A 25,665-nucleotide genomic window follows, 5' to 3' on the forward strand; every position below is an offset into this window, starting at 1 on the left:
AACATATAGGCACCCCCCCAGCCCCAGCAATTAACTGGTTTCTAAGTCAAGATTTTTCTAAGTAGAGCATTTCTTGAAGTGAATCAGACCTCTATATGATTTCAGGAATAAATAAGCATTTGGTGCTGGAAATTCCCAAAGTGTGCTTTATGCAATTTTGCATTCCATATGATATGTTTTATAAAAATAATCTTAACAACTAATAAATGTTACGGCCATGTTTCATCTCTCTACTCAATTTTGTAAACCTACTTTTTTTTTCACTTTCTCATTGGTGTCTACCAACATTTATTAAGCATGCCATTTACCCAAATTTTGAGAATAATGTACACATATTTGGTATAAAAATTACAGTACTTGCAACTATATAGATGGATATTAAATGTAGGTTACTAAGTAAAAGAAGACAGTATTAAAACACTATTGCCGGGGTCCTGCCCTAGCGGGGTCCAGGGAGTCCTGAAGGATGAGTGGCGTCGGCGAAAAGATGAGACAGGAATCGTTCCGTTCGATCAATCTCCAGAGAGAGAGCTAATGCAGCTTTCTCTGGGTCATCTTTTATTACAATTTTTCTCATCATTATGGATTCAGAATACATCATTGATTATATAATTTAAAACTTTGCCAAGACATGACATTTCCTTAACCATGATTGGGGGTACAAAAAATGTTACATTAATTTACATTTTTCCAGGATATGTCCTTCAGTTATATAATTATTAAAAGTACAGAATCATTAATAAAATACGTCACTAATTTACATTTTTCAGATTTTCCCAAGATTTACTATTTTTCCCAAGATATGTTATTTTCTTATTAACTAATGCCAAACTACGTAACCAGACTCTAAGTCTCCTAACCAATCATTAACCTAAAGTACACGTGTACTTTATTTCTAATCTAAAATTCCCATCTAAAAAGGCCCCTTTAAATCTTATATTTAAAATATCCTAAAGTTTATGAATCATTCTTAAAACATATCAGAAACCTATACAACTAAAAACTTAAGAATTTCTAAACTTAAGAATCTAAATAAAATAATATTTCTAACATTATTCTAAAACTGTGTCTTATAAAGCTGTTTTAATTAATTCCTAAATTTATTCTCATAAAACTGGTTGAGCTACTTTCTCAAAGAGTTTCTTTGTTTCTCAGTCAAGGTACACTAGTTCTCATATCTTTATAATCTTTCTCAATAGAAAGTAAGTTCTAAACATCAATCCACTTTCCACCAATATTAACTATGCTCATCATATATCCCTATGTAAAGTAAGAAAGGGTTTATAAAAAGAGAAAAATATATCTTTATATGTTTTAACTTTCCCAAGTGTAAAAATGAGACTGCATGTGGTGAACTTTGTAAAATAAGCATACTGATTAGGTTTTCTAAGAGGCCGGAAATGTGGGCTTGGGTTCTAGTTGATATAATCAATGTGGTGCCTAAAATTCTCATGACCTTTCAAAGGATGATTGTTGTCCGTTATCAGGTTTGTCCACAATGTACTGAGATAGAAGAACAGCCTTCTACTTTGTCCTTGATATGCTGAGGGGTAGTAGAACAGCCTCCAAGGCATGAACTACCTGTTATGTTCTAGCCATCTGAAATTCAATTTGTTTGGCATTTAACATACTCATGCCTCCTGTCAGAAACATAAGCATGAAAATGAAAAGTCCCAATTACATAAAAAAGGGTCTCATGGTTTCGGTTTCCCACCAACCAGCGTGGCTTTGCCAGCATTCATCCTCACTGTGACCCTGTCAAGACAGTGGGAGAGCGGCTTTGCCAACACTTTTTCTCACTGTGACCCTGTCAAGACAGTGAGTCGGGGATCGCCTTCACCACACTATATATTGTATTTTTTTATTTATACACACGGAAAAGACAAAATCATAGAGACAGAAAACAATCAGAGACGTTGCCAAAAGTATGGGGCGGAGAGAGAGTTGAATAGGTGAAGTACAGGGCATATTTACGGGATGAAGAGGCTATTCTGTGTAATCCTACAATGGTAGATTTGACACTATGTATTTCCCAAAACCTATAGAACTTTACAACACACAATGTAGACCTTGAGGAATGCAAACTTTTAAAAATATTCACTAGAAAATTAGAAGATTTGGAGATGGACTTCAGACAGTGATAAAAGGATTCAATTGTATTAGATTGTATGCTGTAAGATCACTGAAGGTGGGGGTGGGGGAGGTACAGACCTCCATAACTTCTGATGTAAGATTATAAGACTAAAGTCAGGAATTATTCATAGTTGCTGCATCCTAATTTCCCACAATTAAACCACTGTACACACACACACACACACACACACACACACTGGGATTGAACAGATAGGTAACAGATGGCAGATGAGGGGAGCCAGGATTCTCACAGTTGGGGACAGAGCTTACAGATAAGGGGGGCAGGTGCTAGAAAGAACCATGGTGGTTATTGATTAGTTTACAGATGCCAGGATGAAATCGCAGCTAGCTTAATGTAGGTGCAGGTGTGCGTGCGCACTTGTGTATATAATTTTAGATTCATTTGTACATACACATGTTTCCTTGCACTGTCTAGTGACAGAGTCTAGAAGCCACAACACTCCCCAGGGAGTGTTGGGCACACTAGTCTCAGGTCTTTCTAAAACTGTCCTCCAACAACAGAAACCAGGGCTCTTTGAAGAATCAGCTGCTTCTTGTACTATGGCAGGGGATACAGGAGAGGAGCCAGGAGCCCTGTGTAGAAGCAGAAAGTAGGGATGCGCTCAGGAATCAGACAGAACCCACCGCAGAGGCTCTGTGTGGAAGAGACGCAGATGCCAGCTGGAATGTGGATGGTCAAAGGTGGAATAGTTTGGGCAACAAGATGAGATTATAACCCAAGAATAGAATATCCATGAGTCCACTTTGATAGAAATGAATAATTGAGAAAAATGGATAAACGGAGCAGAGAGAAGGATTCAAATAATTTGGGTAGGTACTCTGCCTCCCGCCTCACCCTTCAGGTGTGGGCCACGTGGTGGCTTCCTTTCCAGAGGACGGTATGGCCGGTGAAGGGTGACTTGACACCAAAGAAATCCACAAGCACCACCTCAACCAGTGATCAAGGTCAACATCAACCGCGACAGCCTTGTTCACGGCACGCCCTTGATGTGATACCATCAAAGTGACAATGTACCCCCACCGTCTTCTTCCCAACATACAGAACCCCAGTGAGAGAGCTGGGGGAAACTGGACAAATCCCAAAGGAGAGAGACATACCTGACTGGTACTCCTGAAAAAATATCAAGGTCATCAGAAAAGGAAAGTCTGAGAAGTTTCTCCAGAGAGGATTAAGAAGACTCAATGCAATAGGGTACCTGGATGGGATGTTGGGACAGAGGATGAACATTAGGCAAAAACTAAGGAAATCCAAATAAAGAAGACCATCTACTAGTATAATTTAAAATATACATATTTTTAAATGTTATTTATATATGTATTTATATAACATATAAAATATTTATATATTTTAAATTTATATATATATATATATATATCAAGATGGTATGTAAAGATGATTTTGTTTAAGTCTATATGTAAAGGCCTAAAAATATTCTGAAAAAAATATATGTAAAGTTGTACTCTGGAAAATTATGTTTTACTTTCTAATGAAGCATAACTCAAGGGACAATAATGGCATTGGTGACAGAAGACAGTAATCATCTTCTGTCGTCCTGAATTTAGCTCTAAGAAACGCCAGGAGAGTCGATAAAATGATAGAGGACTCTGAGAGCCAATCCATGCCATGCTCCTTGGAGGACATGAGCCTGTACCTAGTGACATGTGGCCAGATGTTTCCCACCTATCATCTTCAACAGTCTAGTACTCATTTCGGTATCCTTTCTTTTCCTTTGGCAATGGACATCAGGTGGGGTGGGGGTTCGAATACAGATCTCAGGGCCCACCCCCACATTTCCAGCAAAGCAGATTAGGAGCAAGGCCTGGGAATGTGCATTTCTGACAAGTTCCCAGATGAAGTTGATGGGTTGGTCCAAAGACCAGGAGGACCAAGGCCAGTGCTTCCCAAACTGAGACTCACCTGGAAGCTTGATGGAAATGCACATTCTCAGGCCTCAGCCCAGACCTACCTTGTCAGAGACCCTGACCAGGAGACTCAAGCACCCTGTGTTTGAGCAAGCCGCCAGGTGATTCTGACACCTACTAGACTTTGAGAACCACTGGCCTGCTGTGCATGAAGGACTAATGTTTACTCAGTTCCTGGAGGCAGGTTTGTTTGTAGGGAGGTATAGGAAGTTAATAAAAGACCTGTGTTTTCCATGAATTAAGGACACACTGTATTTTTCCTGTTACAATACCGAGTATACACAGGGCCATGTGACTGGATCTCACTCAACACTGAGAGGATCACACTGAGCAGGAAAGTACTGATTGGCCACTGAACTCTCCCATCCCACCCTCAGACCCCAACTGCAAGATGGGATCTGGGCTTAGGGATCACATGTGGGCCCCGTCCACATTGGTTTACTGGAATCGTTCCAAAGTCAGATGCTCCTGGATCTTGAGTTACCTCCATTTCATTTAGTCACAAATTAGAAACTGGAATCTGGTTTAAAAGCAACTGCATAGATACACAGGGCCTCCTAACTTTAAGTCTTCAGGGAAGAGTTGATTTAAAGACGAGACTTGAGATAAGCCAATGGGGATCAACTAGGAATGGTTGCCAAGACAAGAAAAGGGAAAAAAGAAAAAGAAAAGGAAAATAAGAGTGAAAGATGGGCTGGGTTTACTTAGGATCTCTCTCTCTCTCTCTCTCTCTCTCTCTCTCTCTCTCTCACACACACACACACACACACACACACAAACACACATACACACACAAAGTGCATATGCTTACACACCTACCCCCTCTCCAAGGCAGAGGTTACCCCTTTTTTATTTTTTCATTTTTTGTAATGCTGGAGGTGGAACCCAAGGCCTCTAGGCAAGTACTCTACCACTGAGTTGCACACCCCAGCCCAAGACAGGGGTTCTCAGCCTGCGTTGCTACCTACTAGAATCATCTGGGCAACTTTTAAAACCTTGATTCCCAGGAAGCAACGACATCGAATCTCCAGGGCTGAGGTACAGGCATCAGCATTTATTAAGAGGCAACACAGCAAAAAAAAAAAAAAAAAAAAAAAGCCTGAACACATCCTTTGTACATGGACATTGGAGCAGCACTATTACAAATTTTAAATATATTTATCTCTTTCATTTTATAGGATATAAATCTATCCTACAGAAACATTCAGCCTCATGTGCAAAAATACAAGATTGGTCATTGCTGAAACTTGTACAAGCCAAAAATGGGAAGCAATCAAAATGTGTATCAGTGAATAATGCGTGAACATATCTCATAATGAAGACGTTTGTAGTTCTTAAGAAAGAATGAGGCCGATTTGTATATAGGAATATGAGGCGAGGACTGTCCAGGCAGCAGAAACAGCATGTGCCACGGGCCTGGGGTGAGAATGTGTCTGGCACTGTGGAGGCACATGAAGGGGGTTAGTGGGACTGAAAGGGGTGAGCCATGGAAGATGGAATTAGAAAGGGGTGGTAGGTTGAATGATGGTCCCCAAAGAGATATGCCCATGTCAGAATCTAACAATATTACCTTATTTGGGAAAAGGTCTTTGTAGAAATAATTTAGAATCTGTGTTGAGATCATCTTGGACTATCCACAAGGGCCTAAATTCAATGACGAGTGTCCTTATAAGAGACAGAGGATAAGTACACAGAGAAGGAGGCAATGTGAAGACAGAGGCAGGCCTTGGGACCATGTGGCCACAAGCCCAGGAATGCTAGGGCAGCCACCAGAAGCCAGAGTAGGCCAAGAACAGAACAGAATCGTCCTCAGAGCTCCTGCTGGGAGCTGAGCATGGCTGACACCTTGAATTTAGGCTTCTGGCCTCCAGAACTACAAGAGCATACATTTTTTTATTTCAAGTTTCCAAGTTTATAGTAATCATCACGGCAGCCCTAGGGGACTAACACCAAAGGCCACCTAGGCCAGGTATTTAGAGGCCTTTGATGGCTTCAGGCCATGGGAAGGATTTAGTCTGAACTTCCCAGATGGGAAGCCAGAGAGGATTTTGAGTAGAAAAATGGCCCATTTTCCCGCAGGGTCCCCCTAGCAGCTGGTACACACAAACATATGATTGTGAGTCACTTGATATTTGTTTTAACCAATGTTTAATTCATTTTCTAATTAAAAAAATAAAAATTTTTTAAATGAAAAAAAAATGGAATAAATTATAAATTAATAAAACAATTAATAAAAAAACAATCATTCTGAAGCTAACCCACACTCCCCAAGCCTCCCTGCAAATTCTCCCAACTTCACCATAGGGTGCCTCATCGAGGTCGTCAGAGGACGCATGGTCCTAGTGGTGGACCAGGTCCCTCAGGAGAATGGCAGAGCTGTACGTCTGCCCTTGGGGTGCCCAATGGGGAGCTCTGGGCAGCTCGGGGCTGTCCAGTGAGCTCTGCAAGGCCCTGGGTGTTGCGTGGAGAGAGAGCAGACTTGCAATACCAAAAGCCCTTGGGGGAAGGACAGGGGAGAAGACAGCGTCCAGACCCTGAGAAGGCAGCCCAGACCATGTCTGAGTGGAAGAGCAAACAGGGTCCCTGGGATGCGCATGGAGAAAACAGCCAGGAAGGAGGCGCCCCGGCAGGTGAGTGGTAGCTGGTGTGGTTCCAGGGTAGTACCCTGGTGTGGCAGGCGGTCTCCACGTTCTTCTTCCTTCTCCAAATTGCCTACAATTGTAAAATCTCATGTACCGAGGGAACATCCACTTAACATAAATTAATTATTTTAAAGTGAATGATTGGTGGTGTTCAGCACCTTCACAATGTTTGGCCAACACCTCTTTTTTTTTTTCTTTTTTTCTTTTTGATGATGCTGGGGATTGAACCCAAGGCCTTGTGCATGTGAGGTAAGCACTCTACCAACTGAGCTATATCCCCAGCCCCCAGCCTCTTTCTAATTCCAAAATATTTCCATCACCCAGAACAAGAATGCCTTACCTATCAATGCAGTCTCTTCTGGCCTCCTGCCCCTGGTAACCATCATATTCATTCTGTTTCTTTCTTTCTCTTTCTTTCTTTCTTTCTCTGTCTCTCTCTCCTCCTTTTTTTCTTTCTTTCGTACCAGGGAATGAACCCAGTGGAGCTTAACCACTGAGCCACATCCCCAACCCTTTTTATATTTTATTAGAGACAGGGTCTTGCTGAGTTGCTTAGGGCCTCACTAAGTTGCTGAGGCTGGCTCTGAACTCACAATCCTCCTGCCTCAACCTCCCAAGTCTCTGGGATGACAGGTGTGGGCCACCGTGCCCAGCTTCATTCTGCTTCTATAGATTTTTCTACTCTGGATATTTTACCTATCTTTTTATTTGCAATAGGTCTATAGTCTTATATCATTATAGCTTATTGTCTTTAAAATAAAATATATCAGGGAGTGAGGAACCAGAAGTGACTACCAGCAAGCAAAAACTCTCCCTGGTTTTTCTATAAGACACCATCCTATCCAGTGGCAAAGAAAGTTCTTCCCATTCTTACAGAAAAACTTCTGCTGGTAAGCTGTTCCAGCAGAGAGAGGGGCTGGCCTGAGGACATTGGGTTCCATGTGATCAAGGGCATTCAATCAACTCTGGGCACGTAGGGAGAGTCACTGAGCTCTGTTTGCTCATATGAAATTGGAGCTATGGGTCTTGCCTTGATATGCTCTTCAGAATCAGCTGGGAACTTTGACAAAACACCCCATACGTCTAGGTGCCATCTCCAGATATTCTGATTCGGTTGGTGAGCGGGGCCGGTCAGTCACTAAGAAGACAGAGAACTACTGAACTTGCCTGGCAGATCTGATGGTCTACACTGAGAGCACAGGAGAACCCAGGAAGGGACAGAGAGAAATAAAGAGGAGCAAAGGCAGCTGCAGGTGGCCCAGCAGAACAGGACAGGAGCCGGTCTCCTACCTCAGACCTCACAGCACCAGCTCAGGCCACTGGTAGAACTGGTTTTCTCCCCTCGTTCTCCTTGGGTGAATGGATCAGGGATGGTTCCATACCGTCAGCTCGAGAGGAAGGCAGCTAAACAGCGTCAAGGAGCAAAGACAGGGCAAGAAAGCCCGACCACTCAGTGGTACAGGATCGGCAGGGGCTACCCAAGGCCCCGGTGGTTTTCTTGCCATGTGTTCTGTATGTCCAGCTGTCCTGCAGCTCACATGGCCCAAATCCTGACAGCTTCACTTGCATTCACTATCCACCAGGCAGCTGGAAGGCTTCAGGTTGCTGTGGGCCCCCAGTGCACTCCTGTGGAGGAACAGCGTACCCTGCAGGGGTGACCATGAGCACATGAGGCAGAGCAGGTGCCCATGGGCACTGATGAAAGCAGCAGAGGCAGACAGACAAACAGAAACACAGACAGACTGACCCAAGGCAGGGCAATGTACCCATCTCTGTGCCCCTCTATTGACCAACAAGCTCAGCCCCTTGTCTTTGGAGTCGAGCTGGGGGAGACACCCAGGAGGAGAAAACTATTTCTGGCTCCTCGATGAGGAACCAAGAAGGAAGACTTGCTTAAAATAAATAAAACCTTGTGGACAGGTCCTGGGTTCAAACCCCAGCTCCACCACTTAGCAGAGGGCAAGTTATTTTATGCCCATAAGCCTTATTCTTCTTTTAAAAATAGAAGAGACCATGATACCTACCTCATAGCATGGCCATGGAGATTAAATGCAAGAGTACAAAAAGAAACACCAGACATGTGCATGACGCAAAGTAAGTACCCAAAATAAATTATGATAAAATGCTATATAAATGTGATAAAGAGCCAGGCACAGTGGTGCATGCCTGTAATCCCAGCAGCTCAGGAGGCCGAGGCAGGAGGATCATGAGTTCAAAGCCAGCCTCAGCAAAAAGAGGCGCTAAGCAACTCAGTGAGACCCTGTCTCTAAATAAAATACAAAAATAGGGCTGGGAATGTGGCATAGTGGTTGGGTGTCCCTGAGTTCAATCCCTGGTACCCCATCCCAAAATATGATATAAAGATTATTAATCATATAGAAATACTCTAAGAATTATTACCAACATATTATAAATTATACGTTATCACACACACCCAAAGGTCCTGTTTGAGCACTTTTCAGGAAAAAGCAATAAAATGAAGAATATTGAAAAAATTCTTCTGTCATTCATCATGTTCTTAGTGTTTATATGCTATTATTATTATTATTTATGAAAAACACAAAAAGAACACTGGAATCAGAAGACCTATGTCCAAGTCCCTTCAGGCAAGTCATTTCTCCTCACTGGCTCTTGATTTTCCCATCTGGGAGATGGGACTTCCCAGATGCTTAAAATTGGCCTGGGAGCTTGACAGAAATGCAGGATCTCAGGCCCCTCCCCAGATAGGCTCAGACTGTGCATTTTAATAAGAGTCCCAGGGGATTCATATGCACATGACAGTCGGAAAAGATTGGTCCTGGTCTTGCATTCCCAAACTTGTCTGCACATTAGAATCTTCTGGGGAGCTTAATGAAGAACAAATACACAATGCTTGGATCCCAGACCCAAGATCAGACATTAGCTGCAAATTACAGATGTGGGAGAGAGAGTACCTGGACTACAGACCTTTGCTGCAGAGGCGAGGCTTGGTGGCTGAGGAAACTCATTCAGGAAGGGAGGGGAACTGTGCAGGGGGCCTTCCCATGAACAGAGAGAGCCTCAAAGCAAGGTCTGGGGAAGAGGAGGAAAATCATTGTTTTAGGAGGATGAGCAGGAGAAGGGATCATTTTAGACAATGAAAACAATCACATTAGAAACATGATTGGAGAAACAGATGTCTGGATTCCTCCAGAGGTCCCAGACCTAGCTGTGGAAATATGAAGACCAAGGGGGACAGGGCCAACTGCCTTTCAGAAGCCCTGTAACAGCCAAGCGAGGGGGACTCTATTTTATATTGTTTGGTTTTCCTTACCTTCTTTGATGGCTTCACTGAGTACGCATTGAAATAATATTTACTCAACATTTCCAGCTCCGAGGACTTTTAGGAACTGATGTAAGAGCTGTGTGGACCTTTAATTGGAATCTCCGAATCATTCCTTTGCAGAACACTGATGGGAGCTGGTAGAAAACCAACAGCCTGGGCATGCCCCAGGTTCAGGGTGAGCCTGGAGATTTTCACCCGCATCTAGCTGTGTGGCCTGGGCCCCCTCACACCCACTTCCCCTAAGAGGTGTCAAAGCAAGAGTAAAAATGACAATGCCTCTCTCAAGGGACATATTGGGTTTGTGTTTTGTTTTGTTTATAGTGCTAAACTCTGCCAGGTACCAATCTAAGGTCCTCATTAAACTAACTCACGCAGTCCTCCTAGTGATCCTAGAGAGGAGGGGTATTGCCATCTTCCATGTGAGAAGATGAAAGAATGTAGAAATTCACCTGCCCAGTTCACCTAGCTGGCAGTAATGAAGCTGGACTGGAAATCACACTACAGGACCTGGGACCTCAACCGACTCCCAGCTACCCGAAGCCTGTGAAGGACAGAGTGAGGAGTAACAAGTGTTTCCTTTCAGATACACTCTCCCAGAGAAACTCATATTGAAATATGGGTTTGTAATGCACAAATAAATAACAATAAATCTTACTTGGAGCACATCGTGTCAGGCTCTGAGCAAGGCACGTTATACATGTTATCACATTCATCCTTCTCTGAGACAAAGATGATCATTCTGTTTCACAGTGAGGAAACTCGGGATTTTAAATTGGTCAGGGAAAGACCTAGACATAAACCCAGTCAGATCGCCTTCAAAGCCCAGGCGCTTCTAAATCACTAGGGTTTTCTGCTTTCTGTGTCCTGAGTAGAGGAGGGTGGGTCAAGGCACACTCACTCTTCCAAAGCCACCTGAGAAGAGGGAGGGAGGTCATGCAAGGGCCTGACTAGGCAGCCCTGGAGGGTGAGGCAAGGAGGAATGTGAGGGGGACGTCCCCTGCAGGTTGTTGCTCCCAGGAGCAGGGACTATTATTGCACCTTGGGCCTCTTGGGCACCAGCTGGAACAGTGCTGACAAGCTGAGTCTGGACCTACTTTAGCCTGAGCCCTGAGGCCAATATTGCGTTGGAAATATGGGCTGATTCACAAAGCAATAAATAAACACCCAGGAGAGTGGATACACCACCCACCTCACCCTGACCCAGCCTCCCAAATCAGGAGACCATGTTGTGCTCCTTTACCTTTGTGGTTTGTTTGTTTGGGGGAGGGAAAAGTCGAATCTTGTTTTGGCACTGCAACTCAGCCACACCTGGAGGGGCCCGACTGAAGCTGCCTCTGAAATTTTCCCAGTGAGACTCCAACAGGCCTTAAGTTCCAAGCATGCAGTCCCATGAGACCTGTGACCTAATCAAAGCTCTCTGACTGCACAGAGACGTCTCCATTCAACAGGACTGTTCTTCACACACAAAGTTTTCTGCTTCTCTCCTGCCCTTGCTAGTGCCAGGCCCTGCCCAGGCAGGAGACATTTCACATCCTGGAATATTAGCAGAGCCCATTCCACAGGGGCAAAAACAACATGCTTTGGGATGCTTGGCATCCTAGGAATGCTGTCCCTCCAAAAGATGGCAGGCTTGTCTGTGTTTATTTTCTATCTTAATGGGACTGACTTCTAAATGTATTGTCAGAGAACAAATAGAATAATGAGAGGACTCATGATTTATCTGATGGATTTCAGGCACTCTGGGCAGGTCTCTCTCCTATCTGCCAGCTTTGTTTCTTACCCTACTGGAAACTTCTGGAAGGTTCACAGGACTCCTACCTCTGGATTCTACTTCTGTGTCTTCTAGTACTTAGCAGGGAGGGAGTTAAGCAGGGAACAAAGACACAGTCAGATAGACTGGCTGCAGATTCCAATCTGCCTCTTACCAGTTTGACCAGGTGACCTCATTTTTCCCCCTTGGAAATGGAGTTAATATTAATATTTTTTAAATGAACTGATAATAAATAGTTCTTGTTAATTATTAAGATCACAGTCCAATAGATACATAAATCATATGTGTTTTTTTTTTTAATTTAAACAGGAAAAATAAAATTTAATAATATATTTAGTTTTAAATTTTTATTTCAACACATAATCAACATAAAAATATTAGTGAAGTGTTTTCTATGCTTTTTTTTACTAAGTCTTCAAAATACAGTGTAAAATTTATACTTGTAGCGTATCTCAATCTGCAGTAGCTACATTTCCAGGACTCATTACCATACGTATGACCTAGGACTGGTGGTTACCATATTTGGACAGTGCAGACACATAGGTTTGGTGGGAGACTTCCAAAAGAAAATGAACTTTTTTTAGTACTAGCTATGATAGTGAGGCTGAGGAAAAAGACAGGTAGCTGATTATCAAAGAAAAGGAAATAGATAACACTCCCCATCACCTGGTTGCTAACAGCCTCTGGGGAGGGGAAGGATCCAACCTGCAGCTCCCTTCCTGAATTTTGGACACCGTGTAGGCAAGATAAGAGGAGGAGGGGACATGGGAAGAAAGGAAACCTGAAATCTATAAAGGGGTAATTAAATCTAAAAGGCTCCCTCTTTTCTGGAGCAGTCTCTCTCTCTCTCTCTCTCTCTCTCTCTCTCCTCTCATCTCTCATCTCTTAAAAAAATATACTGTCTGTTCTGTCTCTTAAATAAAATGTATTTTTGCTCCTGTCTCAGCATTTCTCAAGTGTTTGATCCTAATACCAGGGGAGTGGGAACCCACCTAATACTAATTTTCAAGACTGGTATCAAATGATACCTCTAACTGTTCATCCTTCCTTCCTTCCATTCATCCATACCTCCAACAACTAGTTTGTCCATCTGTCTATTTGTCCATCCATTCACCCACCCAGCCAATCAGCCAGAAAAACAATTAGGCAACATTAAGTGAAAAACTCCTAGGCATTAATATCTGTACTAGACAATGGTCAGCCAAAATTAAATAAGATCCAGTCCCTCTTTTCACTTAAGAGTCTTCATAGGCAAAGAGAAGTGCTTATAGCATAAAAGTTTTGACATGTTCAGGAATTTGATTTTTACCATGGCCCTTGAATCAGTGTTGTCCTCATAGAGAGGTCAGGATGGGCCCCTAAGTTCAAGTGGGCTTGTATACATATAAGGAAATCACTTCGGGGCTCTAGTGTACCACATGGAATTGCTCATATCTTTGGGTTCTATTGAAACTGAATTTTGTAAAGTGAAGTGCACATAAAAACAAAACAAAAACTCAGTTTAGAACAGGAGGCTTCCTGCACCTTCCAGCCCTGGAATCTCTGGGACTCCCAGAGCTACTCCGACAGCTTCTTCATGACCTTCCCTTTTGTGGTCAGAAATTGATACCTTTAAAAAATAAAAATAAAAAATAAAAAAGATATGCCCTATGTCATTTTAATAGGTTGCCCTTTTTTTTACCTTGAGCCAAGAAAAAGACTTTAAAGTAAAACTACTTTGTCATGCTGTTTTAACCATGTGTATTATTTGTAAGTTTCAGGAGATAAAAGAATAAGTATTTTTATGTTCATATAACATAGATTTTGCCCAGTAAAATTTATCCAGAAAATTGCTCTCAATGTGCAAACTGTAGTTGGGAGAATTTTAGTTTTTGTAGCATTTTGGTAATGATTTGGGATGGAAGCATTCTATATAAGCCCAAGTTGTATAGTTTCAAAACTTTAGTGTTATAATACCATGGCTCCATTAATCAACTTTGTGCATAGCAAAATGTTTCCAAGGATTTCCTGAAGAGGTAGTAAGAAAGCAGCCCTGTCATGGGCTGTGTGCTATTTCAGTTGAAAATGTTGTGTGCTTATCAAGCTCATGGTCTTAGAAATGGCAATTAAGCTCTAAAAATGGTAAAAGGTTTTGTTTCTTGAGAAATCCTTGTTAACACTGGAAACTAGGAAGCGAGGCTGTCTGAGCAACAATTCCACTGTTTAACCTCCTTGTGCCTTGTTCTCACAAATGTGAACCCTGGGCAGTAGTAGGTCCTTCTGACAGGACCAAAGGCTCAAATTAAGGCATAAATTGGATATTACTCAGACCAATGCTTGCCACCATCCCACAAATGTTCACCCACATATAATTTAATGATTAAATGGTGATTAATAATAACATGATTACACCATTTTCAAAGGAAGCCCTGGTTTTAGGAAAGTTTAACTAAGGCTACCTTTATGTTACCTGATATGAAAAGAAATTTCCTTCCTGGCCTGTCACAAGTCCTAAATATATGTTCCATTTTAATCTGATCAGAATCACTACAGTGTTAAGAAGATGTGAGATATTTTAATCACAAATGGGAGTTGTCCCAAGGCATTAGGTGGAATGCACATAAAGTTGCATAAAAGATGTCTAAATGCTGCAAAAATGGACTGAAATATTTTGATGATATCAGAAGAAGAAAAGCCAAGCAGGGTGTGTTTAGGATGGACATTTAGAAAAACAAACTGAGTAAGGGTTAGACTGCAGCTTGTACGGGTCCTGGGGTGTCAGTATACCTACTGGCTTTGGTCCTGGGCTCCATGTCATGCTGCATGCAGGAAAGAGCCTTCCACATTCTTGGAGAAGATGAACACAGCAGAGGGGCAACCTGGGGACACCTCAGTGGCTCAGCATCTTTCTATCTTGCACATGTGACTGGGAATGTGATGCAGATGAAGCTCTGTGTTCCTGTGATATCATAGCAGTCTTCTTTGAAGAGTTTTTAAAGAAGATACCACTCTTCTAAGAATAAACCAGAGCTATCTTCAGGAATCACTAGCCATCCCTGTGTATCATGAGCATCCATTTTCAAAGACAGTGCCATGAGTCCCCTCATGATGGCTTAAACTCGACCTATTTCCAAACGCTTCTTAGACCATTCCTTATGGGACACCACATTTTCTGTTGACTCACTTAAATATCATCTCCTTAAGCTTTAATTTTCATTCCTTAAAATACCAGTTACTCCAAGATACTATATGACTAAGTAAGTTGGAAAATTCTTCTACGTGGACTCTTTGTCTTGGAGAATTACCATTTGCATCACTGTTTAGACTATCAGTATTTTCTAAACTCATCTGTCACCATTAAAAATCAATAAATATTTAGCATTAATGATGTTTGGGATAGTTGATACTTAAGTTCAGGATTGTTACATTGATGAAAAAAGAGACTGCACGTTGTTTCTAATGTGTAAAATGTAATAAGGGCTCAATAAAGGTAGAGTCTTATGACAAAGATTAGCTAAAGGCCCTGCTTTATCCAAAGCAATGCACACAAAAGAAGGCTATGACTCATCTGCCAGCTACTGCTGGGTGATGCTATGGGAGGGGAGATGGTTGTTTCATCCTTTTCTTCTTATATGGTAAGATATTTGGGGCCATTGGACGAGGTGTTGTGAATCCAGGTGAGCACAGGGCTACTGGCCACAGCTGATAGCCTACAGAACACTCAGGTACCTCAGTTTCTGGTAGGGTGGGCAGGAGGTGCCACCTCTGACACCCAGTCCCAGGAGTCTACACCAGCTGAACCAGGACACACCTCTGGTGCTCCTGGGTCACTCTGAGTTATTTGATGTCCTGCTAGAGAGGATGCAGGGTGTCATCAGAATCCATTGCACATTGCTTCCTACTCACCTCCTGATGCCAGTGGGTCTCAAGTCCCAAGATCTCTATACCGTGACCCACGGTCCTGGTATCCACCCACCTTATTTTCTAAAAACCCCCTGATGAGGCTAAGGAAGACTCTCTTACAGGAGTCCTTTAGCCTCAAACAACTTGTCTCAAACAATCTGAATCCACAGGAAACTGCTGCTTTCCTCCTGACTCTGGGTCTTTCCGGAAAACTGTTGCACTCTGGGAAAAGCATGAGGCCAGTGGACGAGATCCTAAGGGGAAGGAGTGCTGTGGGGGAGATGGAGGTTGGGGGTGGGTCACTGCTCTCAGCATGCTTGCCCAGTTGTGGCCTGTTATTCTGTGCCCAACTGCTTTGCCTGAAGAGAGCATGGTTTCTGTTAACATTCAGAACATTAGGCAGTTTCCCTGCCACTGGTCCAGCCAGCGCCAATGGTCCTCTCTTAAAATTGGCTTAATCCATGAGAAACTGCTCTAGACACTTTACATCCTCCCAGCCAGCCTGCCATCCACCTGAGGCAGGGGCAAAAGACTGATAGTTAATTATCAAGGAAAAGGAAATGAGCAGATAGCACTTCCCCATCACTAGGTTGCTAACGCCTCCAAAGGAGGGGAAGGATTGCACTTTCCAACACCAGCAATCACTCCTGAATGGCTCTTTTCCTGCCTTTTGGGCATGTAGGCTTGAGAAGGAAACCTAAAATCTATAAAGGGGCAAGACACCCCCATTCCCAAGGGCACCAGCTCTGAGTGCCCTTCTCTCTGGAGGAGTTTCTGTCTCTGGAGATCCATGCTGGTCCCTTGGTTCAGTGAGGCTTGTGTCCCTATGAGATCAGGGCAGAACCCTTGGTTTGGTGTAGCTTCTGTTCTAAGGAGATCAGGGTAGGGCCCTTGGTTCAGCATGCCTTACTAGGAGAGCAGCATAAATTTTGATTCAATATGACTTGCTTCATTATCTTCCCTCCTATTTAGTTGATGATTGCAGTGAAACATTTTAATTCCTTTACCTCCCATTTTGGGTATGCTCTACAAGCAATTCTTTGTGGTTCCCATGGGGATTCCACTACACATGAAAAAGATGCTGCTCTGGTGTGAACCCATAGCAACATGACATCACTACTGTACAGATGCGGCTACAGTACTTCTCCAACCCCGGCCCCTCCGTTACTGATGTTAGTGTTATGTATGGTATTTATTCAATACAATAGAATAAAATTGGGGTGTTTTGATATAGTATTCTTACATCATATAGAAAACAAAATTAGCCTTAGATTTTATCATTGTCATGAATTTGCTTTTATCAGAGAACTTTGTCTTCATCAAGATCTGAGTTCCTATCTAATGTCCTTCAGTGTAACCTGAGGGACTCCCCTCACACAGGGCACATCTAGTGGGGACAATCTCCTTGGGCTCTTGTTTATTGAGTACTGTGATTTGAATGTGTGTTTCACTCCAAAATTCCTGTTGACAGTTCAGCCTCAATGTAACAGTATTGAGGGCTGGTTAGTCCAGGAAACCCCAGCCCCAGGGATGGGATGTGCAACATAAGAGAGCTTCTCCAGCACATGCAAGGGCCTGGTTCAGTTCCCAGCACTTCACTCACTCACACACACACACACACACACACATACCTTTTTCAACATGGGTACAATGATGTATGGCTGTGTTTTATTTTTTTATTTTTATTTTTATTTTTGTCTCTGTGACCAAAACACCCAACAAGAACAACTTGAAGGAGGAAAAGATTCTCTGGGGCTAACAGTTACAGAAGACTCAGTTCTTAGATGGCTGACTCCATGGCTCTGCCAGAGGGCAGGTAACCCCTCATGGGGAAAGGGCCCTGTGGAATAAAGCTACCTGGTTCAGGGCAGCAATGAAGCAGAAACTTTGGGCGTAGATATGATGAGGTCTTTCAAAGCTACAAAGATATTACAGATTTTCAGACTCAAAATGAAGACCACTGAGTATCCTACAAATTTTAATTTCTAAACAAGTAAACATGGGCCCCCATAACCCACTGAAGCCAAAAACCTTCCAGAGTCCTTTCTTATTCCCATTACGAAAGTGGGAAAGGTCCTGGAGACCCAAATGTGATGACCACTGAGGTTAGGCCCAAGTGTGCCTGGGTTATTTCTCGTTCTGACCTCACAAGGAGACATTTCGAGGGAATTTCAAACTGCAGGTACATACCAGAGTGGCTACAGCTGGGTTTTTTTTCCTGTTAAGTACAGGAAGCTTTTGGTGGTGACCTGTTGGACTCCCAGATAGTACCTTTGGTGGTGGTTGGTGGTTGGTGGCTGGTGGTTGTGGTCTTTGGATATTGGGGTTTTTTACTTGTTTTTTTCCCTTTTATTTTTTTGCTTTTGTTTTCTGTTTTTTGTTTGTTTTTGTTTTTATTATTTTTTTTAAGCTAGCATCCTTGTTCCAGTTCAGGATGAGCAATCAGAGTAGTGAGAGTAGTGTAGCGCTGCAAGGGCAGAGCTCCTGCTGTGAGGCTGTCTTCACAGATATTATATAGTCCTGTAGGACATTAGGGCAAGGGGCTTCGCTCGGGTGAAACTTGCCCTCCTTCTGCTCACCAGGACAGAGGTTGTGGTAAAGGTCTTGGCAAAAGTAGCTCGAGCTCCCTGTTCCTCTCTGAACCGGAAATGATGGCAGACTTGGACCACCCAAATGTGATCCAGCTCTTTCCCATCATTGAGACCAATGAGTATATCTACCGTATCATGGAGCACACAGGAGGGGAACAACTATGAGACCTGGGCCCAGAAACTGACGGCAGGCAGGAGGAGGAGGCCCGCAGACTGTTCAGGCAGATCCTGCCAGAAGGCATCTTGCACCTGGACCTGAAGCCTGAGAACGTGGTGGTGGACGCCAGCGGCAACGCAAAGCTCATCGACTTTGGCCTGAGCACCAGATTCACAGCTGGGAAGAAGCTGAAGAAGTTCTTTGCCACTCTCCTCTATGTTGCCCCTGAAATCGTCTGTGGGCAGGAATATGAGGGGTCCCTGGCAGATGTCTGGAGCCTGGGTGTGGTCCTCTCTCTATGCTATGCTCACAGGGAGATGGCCATTTGCAGCAAGCAGCAATAGGCAGCTGAAGAAGCTGATCAAGCAGGGAACATTCGACATTCCCCTGTCTCCGAGGGAGCCCAGAGCCTCATCCGTGAGATACTCATGGAGGACCCTACGCAGAGGCCCACCATAGACCAGGTAATGGGGCACCCATGGCTAAGCCAGGGTGAGCAAGCTTTACCCAGTCCTCCTCCTGAGGTACTCCCCAAACTCCCAGATCCCGCCATTATGAACATCCTGATAGCCATGGGTTAACACCCCTATCATAACTGGCTGTCCATGACCAGTCACAAATTTGATGAGGAGATGGCCACATACTGAATACTCAAGCACCAGAGAACCCAGCGGGAGGCCCGTGCACTCCAGGTGAAGCCCAAGCATGGCCCAGGCCTGCAGATCCTCCCAGGTTCTGCCCCAGGAAGTGCTCTAGTGAGCCTGCAGGAAGTGCCAACGTGCCCGCCATCCCTCTCCGCTTCCTCCATGAGGACATTCCCCACCAAGTCTAGCCTCCCAGCCTCACCCTGGGCCCAGCCACTCATCCCCCCAAGGGACCTCCACAGGGCAACCCCAGGACAGCAGCCGGGGTTGGAAGAGGGTGAGGAGGAGGATCGCCAAATGCGTCCGGCAGCTATGCTGCATACCCTGCTTCTGTGGGCCACTGTCCAGAAACAGAGTGGCTCCAGTGGAAATGCCCAGCCAGACAGACAGAACTGACAGCCAGCCAGAAGACCCTGAGCCCTGGGGATGCTGACATCACAGTGCCGGTGGGAGCTGTGCTGAGGGGCTCCTGATCCAGGCAGGGGCGCATCTGCATCCACCAGGGTCTCCTCTGCCCCCACCTGCAAAGACACATCATAGAGAATTTTGCCTGAGGAACTCATTAAAGAGACTTCTCCCTGGGACACTTCCCCCTGCCCTGCTCTTTGTCTTTTCTCCCATGCTTTGGGAGAAATTCAGTCTGAATTTCTTTTTTTCACAAATTGTATAATAAAATTGATCATTCAAAGATATTTTTTTAAACACAGGTTTGTGTGTGTGTGTTGTTGTTGTTGTTTGTTTGTTTGTTTTGTTTCATTTTTTAAGAGGCCTCAAGGCAAGGGCCAGAGCCCAGCAGACATCCTCTCCAAGGCCTGAACCACTGTGCGCCCCTCTACTGCTCACTGTATATCCTCGCACACCTTAAGTCAGGGTAGATGGAGATTCATTTACCTTCAGGTGTGCAAGACATCTCAGCCCAGGTGCCAGACAGGTGAAGGGGACTTCCAATGATTCTATTCCCCAGCCATCAAGTCCCACTCATGTCTTTGAGTGTTCCTAGATAAGATACCAGAGAACATGAAGCAGAAGCAAGCCACCCCTTGGGTACTCTGTCCTAATTTCTGACCCAACAGAACACGTAACCATAATTCAATCAATATTTTTCACTCCTAATTTTTAGGCAGTTTGTTAAAGAGCAATGGTATCCAAAACAGATTTTGATGATAGTGGAACTCCCTCCCACTCCCACAGTGGTAAAGCTAATGACCTTGAGGAAGAAGCATATCTGTTTACTACAATTTATGTCAAATAATTGTTTGTTTGTTTTCCCAAGGTTAAAGTCTTAGCTTTGTAAATTAAGGGGGCAGGTGTTATGCAGAATGCATTTGTAGTTTGGTCCAAAGAAAACACATGTGAAACCGATGTGTACATTTTTTCTATCATGAGTAAAATATATTCCACATACAGGATTAAAATAGGCTAAACGAGTGGAAACTTTTAGATACAAATGTTCCAGTATACAAAAATAAGGTGTTTATATGCTGTCTGACAACAGAAATATATAGTTATAGTTTATTATATGTACTGGGCACTGCTCTAGACACTCTACCTCCTCAACCCATCTAGCCAGCCTGCCAACCACCTGGGACAAGGGCAAAAGACAGACAGCCGATTATCAAAGAAAAGGAAATAAGTTGTTGCTAACACTTCTGGGGAAGGGGAAGGATCGAATTTTCCAACATAAGTAATCACCCCCTGGATGGCTCTTTGGTCATGTAGGCTTGAGAAGAAAGGAAACCTAAAATCTTATAAAGGGGCAAGACACCCCCATTCCCAAGGGCACCAATTCTGGGCCCCTTCCTTTCTGGAGGTCTCTCTCTCTCTCTCTCTCTCTCTCTCTCTCTCTCTCTCTCTCTCTCTCTCTTTCAAATAAAATTTACTCTATGCTCTTGCCTGGCACATCTTGGGTGCTTAATCTTAGATTCAGGGGGTCAAGGACCCGGTTTTCAAGACGGATATTAATTCTGGCTGGAGGTTCAGCCAGAATTGTCACTGAGATAAACTCCTCCACACCTCACACCTCTCTGAGATATGCCTTCTTTTTTTTTTTTCTCTTTCTATAGGACAGTAATGGGCACCTGTTTGCCAATTAAACGAAGTTAGTGCAAGCTGCCATTCTACAAGGCTCTGGGGAGAGGATTCATGGGCTCAGCTGCTCCTGTCCTCTTTGTCAGGTATGTTGGGCTTTGCCAAAGCCATTTTTCATTGTCCTAATCAGCCTCTGAGCGTGTCTGGCATCAGAAGACAGAATCCTCAATCCTAGTTTGCCTTGAAGTACGCACAGAGACGAACAAAAGGTAGAAACAATTGTGAGATTCTGGCTGTGGCAACTCCCCAGTGAATCCCAAAGGTTTCTCCCCCAACCTCCTCTCACAACAGGTGCAACTGGGTATCTTACATCAACTGGTCTATGAAATGGTGCTCCACGAATGCTCCAATGACATGTACCTCTGTGTGAGCTGAACTGCGCTCTCTCATGCTCACTCCTCCCAAAAGCTCCCCTCCCCTCCCTGATCAGACTCTAGGGACATTTTACATGGAATGGTTCATTAGGAAATGCCTAGGCGCCCTTTATTCACACATCAAGCCCTTACAAGTCTATAGGCATTCTCCCCAGTGTTGTTTCTGTGCTCTGTGAGTTTCTTTGGTTGCAAAAAGGGAGGTGTTTCCAATTCACTCCTCCCAGAAAAGGACGTTGAGCAACCACTAGATGCCCTCCTTATCCTCCAGAGATTCCTTTAGGGCATGAAGGAGAGGAATATTCCCACCTTTTGTTTTGTTTTACCCCCTGTGGGTCATCACATTTGGTAATTTATAGTTTATAGGTAGGAAGAGATCAGTCATCTGCCTCTAAGTCTGAATCCTCCAGGGTCTTTGTCATGCAGCAAAGAAGGACCTCCTCTATTCTTGACAGTGAGGCAGCAATAAATCTGGCAGAACCAGGTGGTGAGAGACAGGGATTTTGCTGGCCTTCAGAAGCTCATCTAGGAAGATGTCCCAAACATAATGGGTGCAGATGGGAGCTGCCTTCTCAACAGTTATGCTAGGTTCACCGCTAGCCCGAATACTGAAAAATTGGGAGAAGTTTGACCCACAGTCAGTCAAAAAAGAGCCTCATTTTCTTCTGCTGCCAGGTCTGGGAAATGACCTAATCACAGTTGGAAAAAGAGATGTCTGATAATTTCCTGCATCCAAACCTGGCCTCATTACAGACTGGGGGATTGAAAAATGATCTCCAAAGGAAACATAAATTATAGCACCACAGCTTACAAAAGAAAGAAATGGTTAAAATGCCCTAGCATGGGGTTTTGCCTCTCAAGCTCAAAACAGTAGCTTCCTTCACTTGTTAGCCTTCCACCAGATCTCTAGCTCTCCAGGGCTTATATCTGAAATGTAACCTAAGAGGTGGTTATCCAAAACTGGTTTGAGACCAAAGGTAAAAAGAGGTGTCACTTTTAAATTCAAGCCACTGGCTATCTTATCTGCTCTTGCACTCTACCACCTGCTTTCGTAACAAGTTCTTCCCTAAATGCTACATCACAGGGAAGAAAAATGGAATGATCTCATATATACAAGTCTTCTTTACCTTGAGAATCTTTCCCTGAGGATTTCAGGACTCTCACATTCTTTAAATGTCTGGATTGATATTAATATGATCCAAAGTGCACTCTGATCTGATGAAGATATTCTGATGCCATGTTATAATTAGAATAATTATGGCCATGTTATTATTTTAAAACTCCTTTTAAAAAATTCTATATTTTTGAGCTCATGGATTTGTGGTGAATTCAAGTTTGATCATGCATGCCTAAATTAATATATTTTTGTGAACAGTCTTATTTTATCCAACTATAGAGGTTTTTTAAACTGTCTTTGTGTCTTCTGTACTTTCATTAAAACCAAGGTTACTTAGGTTTTAAGATTCTATTCCATGTAATTCTACATACAAAGAGTATAAAATGTTTCAGTTGGGTTTCCATTAATGTGCTATAAAAAAAAGTGTTTCACCTAATTAAAGTGGACTAATTTATCTAAATTCAGAAATTTCATAAGCATTGTTTCAAAATGTGAATTTTAAAAGGGATCAACAGCTAGAAAGGTGATATAGGAAGGTTCTCGGTATAGAAATATATTTTAGTATGAAAGTAGAAGGAAAAAATAAATATTTCTCCATGCAAAAGTCATTTGTGTAGTAAAATAAAAGTTTTAGAATGTCTAGTTATTTGCAGGAGTTTGTGGAGGGTAAATCTCAAAATGCTGTGTGTAACTAACTTGACTACAATTGGTTCATTCAGTTAAAGTTCTTCAAGGTTTTTCCTAAGGTCAAACATGAATATACTGATATGAACCAAAGTTTAATCCTCTATATGTTAAAGTAACAACGATTTCTTAAAACGTTCATCTGCTCTTATCCAACAAGGTAATTTCTTGTGTCTGTTAAGTTTTATTCTTTAGAGAAACTAGTCTCAAAGGAATTAGATTTCATACAACTCTGATTAAACAACTATTGTTATTTTTAGAGGATTACACTTTCACTACACTAAAGATTCTGAATTTTTCTTTAAAATCTAAACTTGGTTAATTTAAGAACATCAGTGTAATGTGGTGCACTTATTGGTTTCTTTGTACACTATATGTATTCATATCTTCCAAGTGTACAGGTCTTTAAAATATAAGGTTTAGAAGAGCATTTTACCAAGCTGGTGTTCTTCAAACCAAAGTTTGAAGTAAAGATTTGAGATTATCATAGCTATTATGAACCAAGAAAGGTTTTTACTTTTGATGATTTCATTTTATATTTTTCTTGTAAACTTTATAACTATTTTCTGTTAATGCCTTACAAACGTACAACTTCTAGTTATAACAAACTGAGTTAATTTGAGATGACAGGCTGTATCGCCTATAGGACAGACAGGATGTAAGGCTACCTTCCAGTACTAATACCAACCCCAACTAAAAGGAAGGTTCAAATAACTATAAAGTTATAGACATTAAAGTTAAAATCCAATATTCTTATTTAAGACTGAAGAAACTGGCTTGCTGGATGTTTAAAACCAAAAGTTAAGGAGGTAAAAGTGCTGAGAAAAAATAGCCTATATTTGGCTCTTGCCCTCTGAGGTCAGCTCGAACCCAGGGAACCACAGTACTTCTAAGGGCTTTGCAACTCTGGGCCACCTGACTTCCTGATCACGGATCAATGAGACCTTTGGGAAGAGAAAGCCTATCAGTGCACATGCTGCTAAGAGGAATGTCATTGGAGATAAAACATCCCTGATGCCTCCAACGGAAGCCACATGGCCCACAAGACTCTGACCTATATAAGCAGATGGTACCAGAGGAGCTAGGAGGCTAGGAGGTCACTTTTCCTCAAGTGACCCCTTGAAGAAACTCAGGCAACTCTTAACCATAGATAAGAACAAGGTCAATTTGACTAGCTTGGTCTTGAATAACTAGAACAAGTTTTAACCAAAACACAGCTATATACCTGGACATTTAAAAGGAAAGACAATAGTTCTTTCAATGTAACTTGAGATGAACATATGTGTCAGCCTCACCAAGCATAAGAAAGACTATATAGGCTATCCAACAGGGATTCTTAGACCGGATTGCCTAATAACTATCAAAAGCCTATCAAAGTCAGAAACTTATTTTAGTCAATTTAAGGCCTACAAATCTTCCTAACCTCCTATATAGGCAGACTTAATCTGTGTTTGCAAGTATTATTTTCCAGCCTTAATTGACAGAAATAAAGGAATCTCTACTAAACACAGAGATATGCCAATAAAAAGGTATTTTACAAAAATCACATAACATTAAATATCTTAACTTTATCTTCTGGGGGCATCTGTGACATTATAAAAACAAAATGTTGAGTTTACATTCCTGAGAACTCAGACAATGTAATAAATATCCTTGAAGATTTACATTCCCAAATAGAGGCCATATCCTCATCTGCCTTGTCATGGGAATAAGTGCTTAGCTCTTGCACCTCCTGGTTCTATCACCATCCTCATATTCACTGACATGTTCCAGATGCTACAACATTGATGTTGTATTAATCTCATTCCAGTACTCCTGTCTTGTTTCTCTCATAGAAGCTCCCACCTCCTAGATGACTATAGCCTGTTCTTATCAAACCAGACTTTTGCCACAGATCCCTCAACTGACCCAAAACATTCCTAAAAGGGAAACCCAAACTGCTGGCCCCACATCACCAATCTCAGCCTGAAGCAGCCAGAGCAGTCCTCAGCCATTTCCCCTTACAGCAGTAAGGGTTCCCTTAATCAGGGAGGCTAATGAGATTAGGGCAAAGAACAGGTAAATGATTATCAAAGAAAAGGAAATGGATAGATAACACTCCCCAGCACCATCACCTGGTTGCTAACAGCCTTGGGTGAAGGTAAGGATCCACACTTTGGTTCTCTTCCTGTCTTCTGTTCACCACTAGGCAAGATCAGAGGAGGAAGAGTTAAGATAAGAAAGGAAACTTGGAATCTATAAAGGGGCAAGACACTCCCTCAGGCACCAGTTCTGGGCTCCCACCTCTCTGGAATGTGTATGTGTGTGTCTCTCTCTCTCTCTCTCTCTCTCTCTCTC

At 42.8% G+C, this 25,665-nt stretch overlaps 1 pseudogene; it reads right to left on the reverse strand.

Moving 5' to 3' along the window:
* Positions 1 to 25,665, reverse strand: part of LOC124096368 (guanylate cyclase 2G-like) — a 65,261-nt pseudogene that overhangs the window by 15,686 nt on the left and 23,910 nt on the right.

The sequence above is a fragment of the Marmota monax genome, unplaced genomic scaffold, assembly GCF_021218885.2.
Source record: "Marmota monax isolate L192 unplaced genomic scaffold, Marmota_monax_Labrador192_F-V1.1 WCK01_AAM20220418_F8-fsc00004, whole genome shotgun sequence".
Lineage (NCBI taxonomy): Eukaryota > Metazoa > Chordata > Mammalia > Rodentia > Sciuridae > Marmota > Marmota monax.